Raw genomic sequence first — 15,174 nt, 5'->3', positions numbered from 1 at the left:
AGTTGTTTCTTACTGAGCTCCTCAATGACAGGCAACAGCTCAGTCTTTCTTTATAATAATAATAATAATAATAATAATAATAATAATAATAATTTTTTATTTGTATCCCGCCCTCCCCGCCGAGGCAGGCTCAGGGCGGCTCACAGACATGGAGAGTACCATGATTACAACAATACATTATACAGTAAAATACATTAAAATCCATTAAATAAATAAATTAATTAATTAAAACCATTACACTTACAATTAAGGTGCTATAATACAAATCCTATCGGATGTATGTCAGATGGCTGGATGTCATTTCAAGATTCAGTCTTGAAAGGCCATTTGAAAAAGGGTGGCTTTACAGGCCCTGCGGAACTGATTGTAGTCCCGCAGGGCTCGAACCTCCGCTGGTAATTGGTTCTACCAGTGAGGAGCCGTTACTGAGAAGGCCTGCTCTCGAGTTGTTTTCAATTTGGCCTCCCTTGGTCCAGGGATTTTTAAAAGATTTTGGGAGCTAGATCTCAGTGCTCTCTGGGGAATATATGGAGAGAGGCGGTCCCTAAGGTAGGCAGGTCCTCAGCCATATAGGGCTTTAAAGGTAATAACCAGCACCTTGTAACGAACTCGGAACACAATTGGCAGCCAGTGCAGCTCCCGCAACCTAGGCTGCACGTGCTCCCACCGGGGTAGTCCCACTAACAGCCTGGCCGCTGCATTCTGCACCAGCTGCAGTTTCCGAGTTCGATACAGGGGCAGCCCCATGTAGAGGGCATTACAGTAGTCCAACCTCGAGGTGACCGTTGCATGGATCACTGTTGCTAGGTCGCCATGTTCCAGGAAAGGGGCCAACTGCTTCGCCTTCCTCAGATGGAAAAAGGCGGCTTTGGCAGTGGCAGCTATCTGTGCCTCCATTGTCAAAGGAGGCTCCAGTAGCACTCCCAAGCTTTTGACCCTGCGCACTGGTATCAGTGACGCACCGTCAAAGGCTGGTAGGGAGATCTCCTCCCCTGGTCCACCGCGGCCCATGCAAAGGACCTCTGTCTTCGCTGGATTCAACTTGATCCATTCTGCCACGGCTTGCAACGCTCGGTCCAGGTTTTCAGGGACGTCTCCAGTCCGGTCGCCCATCAGTAGATAGAGCTGGGTGTCATCAGCATACTGGTGACAGCCCAGCCCGTACCTCCGGGCAATCTGGGCAAGGGGGCGCATGAAGATGTTAAACAGCATCGGGGAGAGAACTGCCCCCTGGGGCACCCCACAGTTAAGTAGGCGCCTCTGGGACACCTCTCCCCCAATTGCCACCCTTTGTCCCCGACCTTCAAGGAAGGAGGAAAGCCACTGTAAGGCTAACCCCCGAATTCCTACGTCGACGAGGCGGCAGGTCAGCAGCCGATGGTCGACCATATCGAACGCCGCCGATAGGTCTAACAACAGCAATACCGCCGAGCCGCCTCAGTCCAGATGTCGCCGGAGGTCATCCATGAGGGCGACCAGCACTGTCTCCGTCCCATGGCCCGGGCGGAAGCCGGACTGGAATGGATCTAAGGAGGAAGTGTCATACAAGAAGCCCTGTAACTGCAACACCACAGCCCTCTCAATAATTTTGCCCAAAAAGGGCAAATTTGACACCGGCCGATAGTGAGCCAATTCAGCTGGGTAAGATGTAGCTTTTTTCAGGAGAGGGCGGACCATTGCCTCTTTCAGGGGCGTTGGAAAAGAGCCCTCTGAAAGAGATCTATTTATGATGTCCCATATGGGACATCTTAGCTCCTCCCGGCAGGCCTTAATTAGCCAGGAGGGGCATGGGTCCAGATCACAAGTAGTTGGGCGTGCAGCGACAAGGATTCTGTCGACCTCCTCCAAGCTGAGCGGGTCGAAGTGGTCCAGGATCAAACCAGAAGACACGCACGGGGCCTCGAGTTCACTTACTGTATCTAATATGGTAGGGCAGTCATGGCGGAGCAACTAGACCTTGTCTGCAAAAAATTTCGCAAAAGCCTCACAGCCTATCTCCAATTCCTTAACGTTTGGTTTGCCTTGCGGCAGTGCAGTAAGGTTCCGAATTACCCTAAATAATTGTGCCGGGCGCGAATTTGCAGATGCAATCTTAGCCGCAAAGTATCTTTTCTTTGTGGCCTTGACTGCCATCTCATAGGACCTCATAAACTCCCTATAAGATGTTCTAGACGCTTCGTCGCGAGTACGCCGCCATTGCCTCTCTAGCCGTCTAAGACCTTGTTTCAGCTGGTGTAACTCCGGGGTGTACCACGGAGCCAGCCTAGTCCGAGGTCGCAGAGGGCGTCGTGGTGTGATCTCATCAATGGCCCTAGAGAGCCGGCTATTCCAGGTCTCCACCAGGCCATCAAGGGGTTCGCCAGAGGGCCAGGGATCCCGCAGTGCTGTCTGGATACAAAAGTTATCTGCAGAACTGTGACACATCGTGTGTACTTGATTACATCGTGTGTACTTTACATGCAGGGCTTGAGATCTCCTGCATGTAAGGCATGTGTTCTGTCATGCAAGTTATTACTCTTCTCCACTGATCCTGGGATGCAGTAGTATTCGAGGGTGATTTTGTTGACTCAGTCCCAGTATCTTACTTCAGTGCTGGGATAACCACAAAAACTGGATGTACCCATCAAGATCACTAGAGAATTTTTGGTATCTCGCTCCATAGCACTTCTGCTCTCTCAAATGTTTTTGTATTTCAGGTCACTTTAGATTGACTAGTCTGGTCACTCTTTACTTCTAGACAAAGACAGGAGCATAAAAGTTGGTTTGTTTTGTTAGAATTAAAAAAGAACCCCTCAGATCCTAGTAATTTGTGGTATTGGAAGTAATACTTGCTTACATGGCAAGCCTTGGGGTAGCTTTATTTTTATTTTTGTTTAACTTCCTAGGGGTATAAGTCTATGCAGAGTAAGCCACTGAAATCATGACTTACTTTTGAGTAAACATGCGTAGGATATATTTTTTTCACTAAAGTGGCTGGGCTAGGAATGTGCTTATACAACAATCTTATGCACACTTAAATGCTTGAGCTACAGGCAAGTTGTGTATCTCTAAATCTCATTGTGCTCTAGCTATAAAATGACTTTACAGTAAAGAATGCTAACAAATAAGGTTCTCTTTTACAACAAAAAACAAAACTGCCATTTAGTGGCTGACCTTTAGCCAATCACATTTTTAGCCTCAGCATTCTGGCTTCCAAAAATCTGAACAGTAATTTGTGACCTTTATATAGATTGTGTGAGAGAGTTTTTAGAATCTCTGACTGGTGATGATTCAAATGTTTATTAGTACCTGTATATGCAGTCTATTTTTCTATGTGGCTTATGGGATATACTCAAGTACACACGATGTGTCACAGTTCTGCAGATAACTCTGGTAGACCAGGGGTGGTCAACGGTAGCTCTCCAGATGTTTTTTGCCTACAACTCCCATCAGCCCCAGCCATTGGCCATGCTGGCTGGGGCTGATGGGAGTTGTAGGCAAAAAACATCTGGAGAGCTACCGTTGGCCACCCCTGAGCTAGAGAAAGAGGCTATTTGCAATAGCACAACTGTAAAGTGTTCATCTTCCCTGACCTTCCTCAAGATGTGCTGGCATTAAGAAAGGCACTCAAACCTGTTACCATCAAACTGCAACAAGCCTGCATCAAGTACAGGTGGACAATGCTGTGCAAATTGCAAGTTAAGCATCTGGGCAAGCAATATGTGGCTACCGACTTGGTCACAGGAATGACTTTACTTAAAGCTCTGAACCTAGAAGTCTCAACTGACCTGATGAAGAAAACTGCAAAAAGAAAACTAACTCTTACTCCAGAGAAGCAGAGCAATATTACAGTCCTGGGCAAAACTTAAAAGACTTTGAACTTTTTCACCTGAGGTCAACTTCTGAAAGAAGATTATGAAGACTGCAGAACCTAACATCTGATGCAGCTTACCTGAAAATGTGTTATATAAGGGGGAGGGGGGAGGTTACGTTCTCCATTCTGGGTCTCCTATATAGTGATAGAAACTGTGTTTTTTGTTTAGAGTTATTTAGTGTGTTAGAATAGGTATTAATAGATCTATAGATGAGGTTAAGATAGAAATTTAGGATATTAGGATATCAAAGAATTCAGGTTTTCACGGCTGGTAACATCATTAGGGTTTGTAGAATCTTTTGGGATCAAGTGCCGTGTTCTACTGGAGAAAGTTTTCCTTCCAGACGTTTCGTTCTCAGCTGCGGAGAACATCCTCAGTGGCCTTGCAGCCGGAGCAGGCGCTCAGACCTTCTGCTCCGGCTGCAATGCCACTGAGGATGTTCTCCGCAGCTGAGAACGAAACGTCTGGAAGGAAAACTTTCTCCAGTAGAACACGGCACTTGATCCCGAAAGATTCTACAAACCCTAATGATATTAGGATAGATAATAGGAATTAGATAAGAATGTGAAAGTTAAAGTTTATAACGTTATTATAGGAATATAAGTAGGGTATTGTAATTAGAAAACTTTACTAGCTTGGACAGTTAGGGATCAGCCTTAAGAGTATCAGAAGTTTTTGCGGTATAAGATGAATCACCTTAAGATTATGACTTACAACTTGTGTGGTTTGAACAACAAAATCAAACAAAAGCGTATATTAAAACAAATTATGAAGGACAAACTGGAGATCTTGTTTCTCCAGGAGACTCATTTGAAATCCAAAGACCATCCTGTGTTAAAGTCCTCTTGGTTCCCAATGCAAATTACAGCTCCTGGAAACTCAAAATCAAGGGGGGTATCCATATTGATAGCTAAACACCTCCAGTTTGAACTTCAGGACTCCTTATCTGACCCTCAAGGTAGATTTTTGTTTGTTAGAAGCTGCTTGGACGGACTTCCCTTAACATTGGCAACACTTTATGCTCCAAATTTGAACCAGTTAGGCTTCTTGCAACAGGTTTTGCAACAACTACAAAATATGCAATCTGAAAATGTTATCCTTGGTGAGGACTTTAAGTTTATTTCTGATAAGGCCTTAGACAAAATCCATGTGCAGCCACGCCATAGAAAACCTAACAAAACAAGCACAGGCTTATCCCCTGTATTAGAAAGCTTTGGGCTATATGACACAAGGCGTCTCTCTCATCCAATTGAGAGAGACTACACATATTACTTGGCAAGCCATAATATCTATACGCGTATTGATTATATTCTTTTATCTCAGACACTAATGAAATACCTATTGGATATACAAATTGGCATGAAAGTATGGTCTGACCACACACCAGTTACATGCACTTTGAAACCATTCATGAAACCACACACAGAAAGAGGTTGGGAATTTGAGAAAAAAATTTTATTGGATGATACTATAGAAGACCACATAGCCCAAGGAATACAAAATTATTTTAAGGAAAATAACACACAGGATGTCCCTCTAACTACAATATAGGACGCCTCCAAGGTGGTAATTATTTCCTCCTGCACAATTCACCTGAAAAAAGAAAGAAAGCAATTCTTGAAACACAAGAAAATATAAAAAAGTTAGAATCATTGCATAAAGCAACTGGCAGCCCCCGTATCTATAGGAAACTCGAAGCAGAACAGAAAATATTACAGGATAAGGAAACAATCAATTCACAAACAACTGATGTATATTAGACACAGATATTGGAAAAAATCTAGAGCAATAAAATTTTTGGCATGGAGGGTGAAACAAAAGAGACAAGCCTCTCATATATACTCACTTCAGGATGCCAATGGTTCGAAACAGGGAGAGACACAAAAAAATCATTAAAATCATGCCTGACTATTATACCATGCTATACACCTCCACAAAACCCGAAATGACTAAAATGCAGATTTTTTTTTTTTAAAGAGCTTACTGCCACGGTTGAGCTACCCTCATGTACAAATGCTGGAAAAGTCTCACCCTCAAAGGTAATCAAAACTATACAACAACTAAAATCAAACACTGCATCTGGGAGAGATGGCCTTCCCCCGGAATATTACAAAATCTTTAAAACAGAACTGGTAGGCCCTTTGACAACATTATGCAATCACATTTTAGAATCTGGCTCCATGCTCAACACTTGGTCAGAAACAAACATTATAACAATCCCTAAACCAAATAAAGATCGCCAGGACCCTGCCTCATATCACCCAATATCTTTGCTAAATGTGGACAACAAAATTTTCACCAAGATAGTGGCTAATAGATTAAAGGTCATCTTACCTGACTATATAAAGCCAGATCAAACTGGCTTTATATATAAGAGAAATATTGTTGATAATATAAGACGGCTTTTAAATATTATTTCTCAGTGTAAAACTAACCGACAAGAGGCCCTGCTTCTTTCACTAGATGCCACCAAGGCATTTGACAGCGTAAAGGTCCCATATTTGAAAATGGTAATAAATAATATGGGGTTTGGCGCTAAATTTCAGAATTCAATCCATGCCTTATATAACAACCCTTCGGCCAAACTACTGATTAATGGTTATTCCTCAGAATCAATCTCACTACAGAGGGGGACAAGGCAGGGCTGCCCTCTGTCCCCGCTCTTCTTTGCTCTAGCTATTGAGCCCTTGGTGGAGGCTCATCCACTCAAATTCTTCAATTAATGGCATAACCATAGAACATACTGCCCACAAAATAACAGTCAGTTAGGCACTCGGAGAAGACTCTCGGGGACGTATTAGATGAGCCCCACTCTGAACGTGGCAGCCCCTTTGCTGCCAGGGAGCATGAGGGTCAAGAGGGAACAGGGCACCGTGCTGAGGATAAGGGGAATGCGCCCTCAGAAGGGACCTCTTCTTCAGTTGGTGAGCAGGTATCCTTTCGTGCCAAGGAACCATCCCTGGGCAGGGAGAGAGGGGGAGTCTTGGTAGTCGGTGATTCGATCCTTATGCAAGTAGTCAGCTGGGTGGCAAATCCGCGTACTGACCGTATGGTGACTTGCCTGCCTGATGCAAAGATAGCAGACATTACACGTGTTGTAGTTAGGCTGATAGTGCTGGGGAGGAGCCAGTGGTCATGGTGCATGTTGGCACCAACGATGTGGGGAAATGCAGTTGTGAGGTCCTGGAGGAGAAATTTAGGCTGCTAGGCAGGAGACTTAAGGCCAGGACCTCTAAGGTAGCCTTCTTAGAAGTGCTACCTGTTCCATGTGCACGGCAGGAGAGACAGGCACAAATTAGAAGTCTCAATGTGTGGATGAGATGATGGTCTAGGGAGGAAGGGTTTAAATTTGTTAGGCACTGGGATGCTTTCTGGAACAAGTGGGAGCTGTACAAAAGAGACAGTCTCCACTTGTCCCCAGATGAAACCAAGCTGCAGGTGCTTAAAATCAAAAAGGTGGCAGAGCAGTTTTTAAACTAAATCTTGGGGGAAAGCTGACAGGAGATGAAATGTCTCTGGTTCAGGAGGACTCATCTCAAAGAGATAAAGGGTTAGCTGTTACTTTTCTACCAGGTAATGGATCAGAGTTGTCCACTGAGATGGTGACAAACAGTATGGAGTGTCTGCCAAAGTCTTGAGGCAGCAGGAGGAAGGTTGTGAGCCTAACTTGCCTGGGAAATTATAGATGTTGTATACAAATGCTAGAAGTGTTCGAAGTAAAATTGGTGTGTTGGAATGTTTAGTGTTGGGGGAAAACAGACACATTGTGGGAATTTCACAAACTTGGTGGAATGAGGAGAATCAGTGGGACACGGTGATTCCTGGATATAAGTTATATCGGAAGGATAGGGAGGGAAGAGTTGGAGGTGAGATGGCTCTGTATGTCAGAGTGGGTATACAATCTAGTAAGACTGACGTCAAAGAATTAGATTCCCTTCTCAAAATTGAGAGCCCAAAAGGAAATTTAACTATGGGAGTTATCACTCACCAAATCAAAAGATAGAGGATGATTATAATATGATGGAAGGATTAAAGATAGCAGCTAAACATAAAAAATGTGGCGTAATAGGTGATTTTAACTACCCGCAGATTGATTGGGTCAATATGTGTTCCGGTTGAGAGAAAGAGATTGATTTTCCAGATGCTCTCAATGACTGTGCTATGGAACAAATGGTCACAGAACCTACTAGGGGTGGGGCGTTCCTGGATTTGGTTCTAAGTAATGCCCAAGACTTTGTGAGAGATGTAAAAGTGATCGCACCGCTTGGGAGCAGTGACCATAACGTTATTGATTTCACCATTTGTATAAATAGGGAGTTGCCCCAAAAGACCAGCACAACCATGTTTAATTTTAAAAGGGATAAATTCTCTGAGATGACGAGGCATGTGAAGCGGAAACTGAAAGGAAAGGTAAAAACCCTTGGGGAAGCTTGGAGGCTATTTAAAACTACAATCCTAGAAGCTCAGATAAAATATATACCACAAGTTAGGAAAGGCAAAAACAGGTATAAGAAAAGGCCTGCATGGTTAACAAACAAAGCTGTAAAAGGTAAGAAGGACTCCTTTAAGCGGTGGAAAGCTAATCCAAGTGAGATTAATAAAAGGGAACACAGGCTGTGGCAAATCAAATGCAAGACTGTGATCAGGCAGGTAAAAAGGGACTATGAGAAGCATATTGCAAAAACATAAAGACCAACAATAAAAATTTCTTCAAATATATTAGAAGCAGGAAACCAGCCAGGGAGGCAGTGGGGCCCTTGGATGACCAAGGGATCAAAGGATTACTGAAGGAGGATAGGGAAATGGCTGAGAAGCTGAATGCATTTTTTGCCTCCGTCTTCACTGTGGAAGAAAAGAAATTTTGCCTGCTCCAGAACCACTAATTTTGGAAAGGGGTGTTGAAAGACCTGAGTCAGATTCAGGTGACAAGAGAGGAAGCCCTACAACTGATTGACGAATTAAAAACTAATAAGTCACCAGGTCAGGATGGCATACATCCAAGAGTTCTGAAAGAAATCAAAGTTGAACTTGTGTATCTCCTGACAAAAATATGTAATCTTTCATTGAAATCTGCCTCCGTTCCTGAGGACTGGAAAGTAGCAAATGTCACCCCCATCTTTAAAAAGGGTTCCAGAGGAGATATGGGAAATTACAGGCCAGTCAGTCTGACATCGATACCAGGAAAGTTGGTAGAAAGCATTATCAAGGACAGTATGAGTAGGCACATTGATGAACACAAGTCATTGAGGAATACTCAGCATGGGTTCTGTAAGGGAAGATCTTGCCTCACTAACCTGTTAAAGTTCTTTGAGGGGGTTAACAAACATGTGGACAAAGGGGACCCAATAGATGTTGTTTACCTTGACTTCCAGAAAGTTTTTGATAATCAAAGGTTCCTTAGTAAGCTCAAGAGTCATGGAGTAAAAGGACAGGTCCTCTTGAGGATCAAAAACTGGCTAATTAATAGGAACCAGAAAGTGAGTATAAATGAGCAGTCTTAACAGTGGAGGACGGTAAGCAGTGGGGTGCCACAGGGCTCAGTATTGGGTCCCATGCTCTTTAACTTGTTCATTAATGATCTGGAGTTGGGAGTAAGCAGTGAAGTGGCCAAGTTTGCAGATGACACTAAATTTTTCAGGGTGGTGAGAACCAGAGAGGATTGTGAGGAACTCCGAAGGGATCAGTTGAGGCTGGGTGTGTGGGTGTCAATGTGGCAGATGAGGTTCAATGTGGCCAAGTGCAAAGTAATGCACATTGGGGCCAAGAATCCCAACTACAAATACAAGTTGATGGGTTGTGAACTGGGAGAGACTGACCAAGAGAGAGATCTTGGGATCGTGGTAGATAACTCACTGAAAATGTCTAGACAGTGTGTGATTGCAATAAAAAAGGCCAACGTCATGCTGGGAATTATTAGGAAGGGAACTGAAAACAAATCAGCCAGTATCATAATGCCCCGGTATAAATCGATGGTGCGGTCTTATTTGGAATACTGTGTACAATTCTGGTCACCACACCTCAAAAAGGATATTATAGCATTTGAAAAAGTCCAGAAAAGGGCAACTAGAATGATTAAAGATTTGGAACACTTTCCCTATGAAGAAAGGTTAAAACGCTTGGGGCTCTTTAGCTTGGAGAAACGTCGACTGCGGGGTGACATGATAGAGGTTTACAATGCATGGGATGGAGAAAGTAGAGAAAGAAGTACTTTTCTCCCTTTCTCACAATACAGGAACTCGTAGGCATTCAATGAAATTGCTGAGCAGTCAGGTTAGAATGGATAAAATGAAGTACTTCTTCATCCAAAGGGTGATTAACATGTGGAATTCACTGCCACAGGTGGTGGTGGCGGCTACAAGCATAGTCAGCTTCAAGAGGGGTTTGGATAAAAATATGGAGCAGAGGTCCATCAGTGGCTATTAGCCACAGTATGTATGTGTGTATATATATATATATGTGTGTGTGTGTGTGTGTGTGTATACACACACACACACACACATATATTGGCCACTATGTGACACAGAGTGTTGGACTGGATGGGCCATTGGCCTGATCCAACATGGCTTCTCTTATGTTCTTATGTTCTTAGTTCTACAAACTGACGACATTGTATTTGCTTAACCGACCCTTTAGAGTCCTTAACACAGACACAGGCAGTTTTGCAACAATTCAGCACTATTTCGGGATTATCCTTCAGCCAAGCTAAGGTGGACATTTACCCGATAAACCTACCAAAATCACAAGTAGATATAGTCTTTTCCCTTTTATTGGATATCCAAAAGATGGAAATACTTAGGTGTAAGCATTCCTGCAGCTTTTACACAACTACTAAGTGAAAAATTTTTAACCCTGCAAAAGGAAATCAGGAACTCTATAAAACAATGGAATGCCATGACATTAACTTGGATGGATAGATTAAAACTTATTAAACACTTTATCCTCCCGAAATATCTCCTACCTGTTTCGAACCTTACCAGTTGAAATCCCTAGAAAATATATAGACACATGGCAAATAGAACTTACTCAGTTTTTATGAGCCAAAAAGCATCCCTGTATCAATCAAAGAATCCTTATCAAATCAACTCATCATGGGGGCTTAGGGGTGCCCAATCTTCTTCACTATTATTAGGCAGCTAACCTAGCTTCCCTTTTAAGAGCTCTTATTTCACCTTTGCTCCCATGGGTTCAGCTGGAGCAACAACGTATCACACCATTTAATTTGTTTGATTTCATATGGAATCATCAGAAGGCTAACAGTAACGAAAATAGAATTAGATGTTCTTACATGCATACAGCCTTTAAGATTTGGAACAAACATAGGAAACCTCTTGTTCCAAATCTATCCACTCTCTCATCATATATGAATCAGGAATGGCCCCCTAAGGATACTGCAGAGATTTTGACTATTTGTTATATGGCTGGCCTGACCCATGTAATAGATATTTTTGAAAAAGGGAAACTATTGGAAAAGGGCAAATTAGAAACCAGGATTGGGTATAAACTGTCATGGCTTCACTATTTCCAAAGTATAAGTTTTTTTTCAACTCCCCAAATACAGCAAGCCATACTCAGACCTTTAACAGACTTTGAAAAGTCTGAATTGCCATTTAAAGATTCTAAGCTTATTTCTAGATTATGCAATGTTTTAATTAACACAAAGCAGAAACCTCCATTGAAATACCAACTTCAATGGCAAGCCAACTGCAACAGAAACCTTACTACCATAGATTGGAAAGACATCTGGTCATTCCCATCCTATACCTCCAAAATCCTTCCTATTAGACTACAGTCTTACAAATTGATTATGAGATGGTACTTACCCTCAAATGTGCTCCACCACATTAATAGAGAGATAAGCTCAACCTGTTTAAAACAATGTGGAGAAAAGCGTGACTATTTTCATTCTTGGTGGTCATGCAATGTCATACAAACTTACTGGAAACAAATAGCCTATCACATCTCTATTATTACAAATACACACTTGTCTTTGCAGCCTGAAGTTTTCATTCTGAGGAAATGGAGGGATCCTGCAAGAGACAAAGTCAACTCAGAAAGAATACACATATTAGTTTCAGCAGCACGTACCACATTAGCTGCACATTGGATACATAAATTTCTACCAATGATTCTGGAATGGCAGCAACGCCTTTGGGAATATTTTGTTATGTCAGAGATCTCTGTGCAATCACAAACCGCTATAACAGAAAATTATGAAAAAAAATTCATTGCTGTTTAGTACCCTTTAATAAGCTACCTGACTGACCAAGACATTCTTCCTAGTAGAATAATTTACAGCAAGATGCTATATTCTTAATTTTAAGAGTTGATATTAACAACTTTTGAGATTGGTAACTTTAAAATACCCACTGAACTGTACTTATGGTTTTTCTTTTCCTTATACATAACTGTTTTTCTGATTGAATATTTTACCTGTAACTGTTTTGGAAAATCTAAAGCAAAATAAAGGAAAATTTTCTTTAAAAAAAAAAGAAGAAGAAGAGCTTCCAGGTCAGACAGTGGTATTTCCACACATCTCCTAAATTGCTACCTAGCCACAGTGGTTAACTGGCTAAAAGCGAACAAATTGAAACTAAACCCTGAAAAGACAAAAGTAATGCTGGTTGGGAAAGAGGAGGTCTTGAAGGACATTGTGCTCCCCACTTTTGATGGAGTTCAGCTGACCCTTGCAGACTCAGTGAAAAGCCTTCGGGTCATACTGGATCCAGCTTTATTACTAGAGAAACCAATTAATGAAGCTGCAAAAAAAGGGGGGGGGGTTTCTGCCAACTCAGCCTAGCCTGAAGATGATGAAGATGATGGCTGATCTTGCCACCTGGATCCATGCCACAGTAATGTCGAGAGTATTATAATGTGTTGTATAATCAACCCAGAAACAACTAGTCCAGAGTGCCACAGCTCTGCTATTAACTGGACCTGGACAGAGCATGAATATTACTCCCATTCTGTAGATGCTCCATTGGCTGTCCATCTGTTACTGGGCTCAGTTTAAAGTACTGGCTATCACCTACAAAGCTTTTCATGGCCTTGGCACCTCTTCTTTACCTCTCTCCCTATATTCTACTACATCAACTGTGCTCAAGTCAGCAGGGGCTTCTGCAAGTGTCAGCCTGCAAATGGGCAGAATGAACAATGGTTCATACATGTGCTTTCTCTATTGCAGTTCCCGCCTGTGGAAAAATTTGCCCAAAGAAGTCAGGAAAGCTCCCACTCTCTTGGCTTTCAGCAAACTGCAAAACTGAACTATTAAAGAGGGCTTCTCTGCACAGGTAATAAGGTTGCACTGTTCAAAATAGTTTTACAAACTTGCTTAAATAAATTCTTAGGGACTGCGATCTATATAGCAGTGTATTGCTAATTGTAAGTAGGATCCTATTTATGCAACTTCTGTACTGCTTAATGTGTCATGTAAATACTTACGCTACTCTTCAGTTCTTTCTGGTGGTTCCAGACTTCTAAAATCCTAATGTACTAGTTACTGAATGTCCCATTTTTGTACTGACTCCATTGTACTGACTTGCCTTGAGTCCCCATGAGAAAGGCAGGCAGTCAATTAAATAAACATTGAATGGTGTCATCTATGTTTCTAGAATGTTTAATATTTAACATCCAATAGTATTTGGACTGCAAGAAGATCAAATCAGTCAGTCCTAAGGGAAATCAACCCAGACTGTTCCCTGGAAGGTCAGATGCTGAAGCTGAAGCTCAGATACTTTGGCCACCAAATGAGAAGGGAGCACTCATTGGAGAAGATCCTGATTCTGGGAAAGACAAAAGGCAAAAGAAGAAGGGGACGGCAAATGATGAGATGACTGGACAGCGTTACTGATATAACAAACACAAATTTGAGCAGACTTCAGAGGATGGTAGAAGACAGGAGGGCCTGGCGTGACTTTGTCCATGGACACAGTCGGACTTGACTGTGCAACTGAACAACAAAAGTATTTGAAAGTTAATGGGTTTTTTAAAAAACTGACTGCATTGGCAAATAGTTATTAGTTCACATTGGCAAATATTAGTTATTAGTGCACATTAATATTTGATAGCTAACAGCTAAGCTATATTTATTTATGAATGTATTTCCTTCATTTATATCCCACCTTTCTCTGTAGGAGGGACTCAAAGCAGCTTACATTGCTCTTCTCCATTTTATCTTCACAATTTCTGTGAGGCGGATGAGGCTGGTTGAGCTGACCCAAGGTCACCTAGCAAGCTTCTATGTCATATTGGGGTCTGATCCTGAGTCTTGCAGCTCCTAGTATAGTACTCAAAGCACAGCATTATCCTGTTGTTTAATATATAATGCTGTTATTGTTACCAGAAATGCTGGCTGTCTTTCCTTTAGATGGAATAATTAGCAAGAGGGAGACTTAGATAGAGCTATTTTTGGAGCAGGATTCTCACACCAATAATATGAAGCTTCAGTATCAGATTTAAACTGTTTACTAGAAAAGTATGCAAAAAATACAATCACACGCACAAGCAGTACAATCAAGAGACTAGGAAAATAGTGGTGAGGAATAGCGATTTTTAGGGATTGTTGATAAGGGCAATATTTACCTGTCTCGATGTGCAGAAGTCCATATAGAGAAAAATGGAGATAGGGACATGCACGACCAGTGTGACATGTCCAAGAGATCAAATTACAGAGAGTAATGGGGGTACAGACTGTATGTGGTGCCTACAGAATGCACACTGTGGTTGGGTTTGCTCTCAGTTTATATAGAATTTGGATGGGTGGAGACCCTCCCAGAGCTATGATGACTCTTAATGATCATTGATGGGTCTTTCCCATCAGTTCAAGATTCCCAGTTCAAGACAAAAGGTGGGAATTACCCTTAATGTTTGTCAGGAAAGGCCATGATGGGCTTAATAGAATTAAAGTTGGAAGGGACCTCCAGGGTCATCTAGTCCAACCCCCTCACAAATACCTCCCCCTAAATTCACAGGATCTTCATTGCTGTCAGATGGTCGTCCAGCCTCTGTTAAAAAACCTCCAAGGAAGGAGAGTTAGGTATTAATTTGGTTTCAATTCTCTGAGGAGGAGTCAGGAATGAAACACAAGATTTGTGCAATATGGCCTGCATTAGCATAAAGGTAAGACAAAAGATGCTGAGTTGGAACATTCATAAATAAATATAGAAAAGATTATCCATTAGTTGCTAGCCAGAGATTTAGACACAGGAGATACCTTCTTGCTGAGGGGGTGGGGGGATGCAGGAGTTTGCCTGAAGGGTGTCTGTGTTGTAACCTTATGCATTCAGAACAAGCCTATACATGTCCCCTGGCCTTTGCAGAGAGT

The sequence above is a fragment of the Heteronotia binoei genome, chromosome 6 (genome assembly GCF_032191835.1).
Source record: "Heteronotia binoei isolate CCM8104 ecotype False Entrance Well chromosome 6, APGP_CSIRO_Hbin_v1, whole genome shotgun sequence".
NCBI classification, from domain to species: domain Eukaryota; kingdom Metazoa; phylum Chordata; class Lepidosauria; order Squamata; family Gekkonidae; genus Heteronotia; species Heteronotia binoei.
This window is presented reverse-complemented; position numbering follows the sequence as displayed.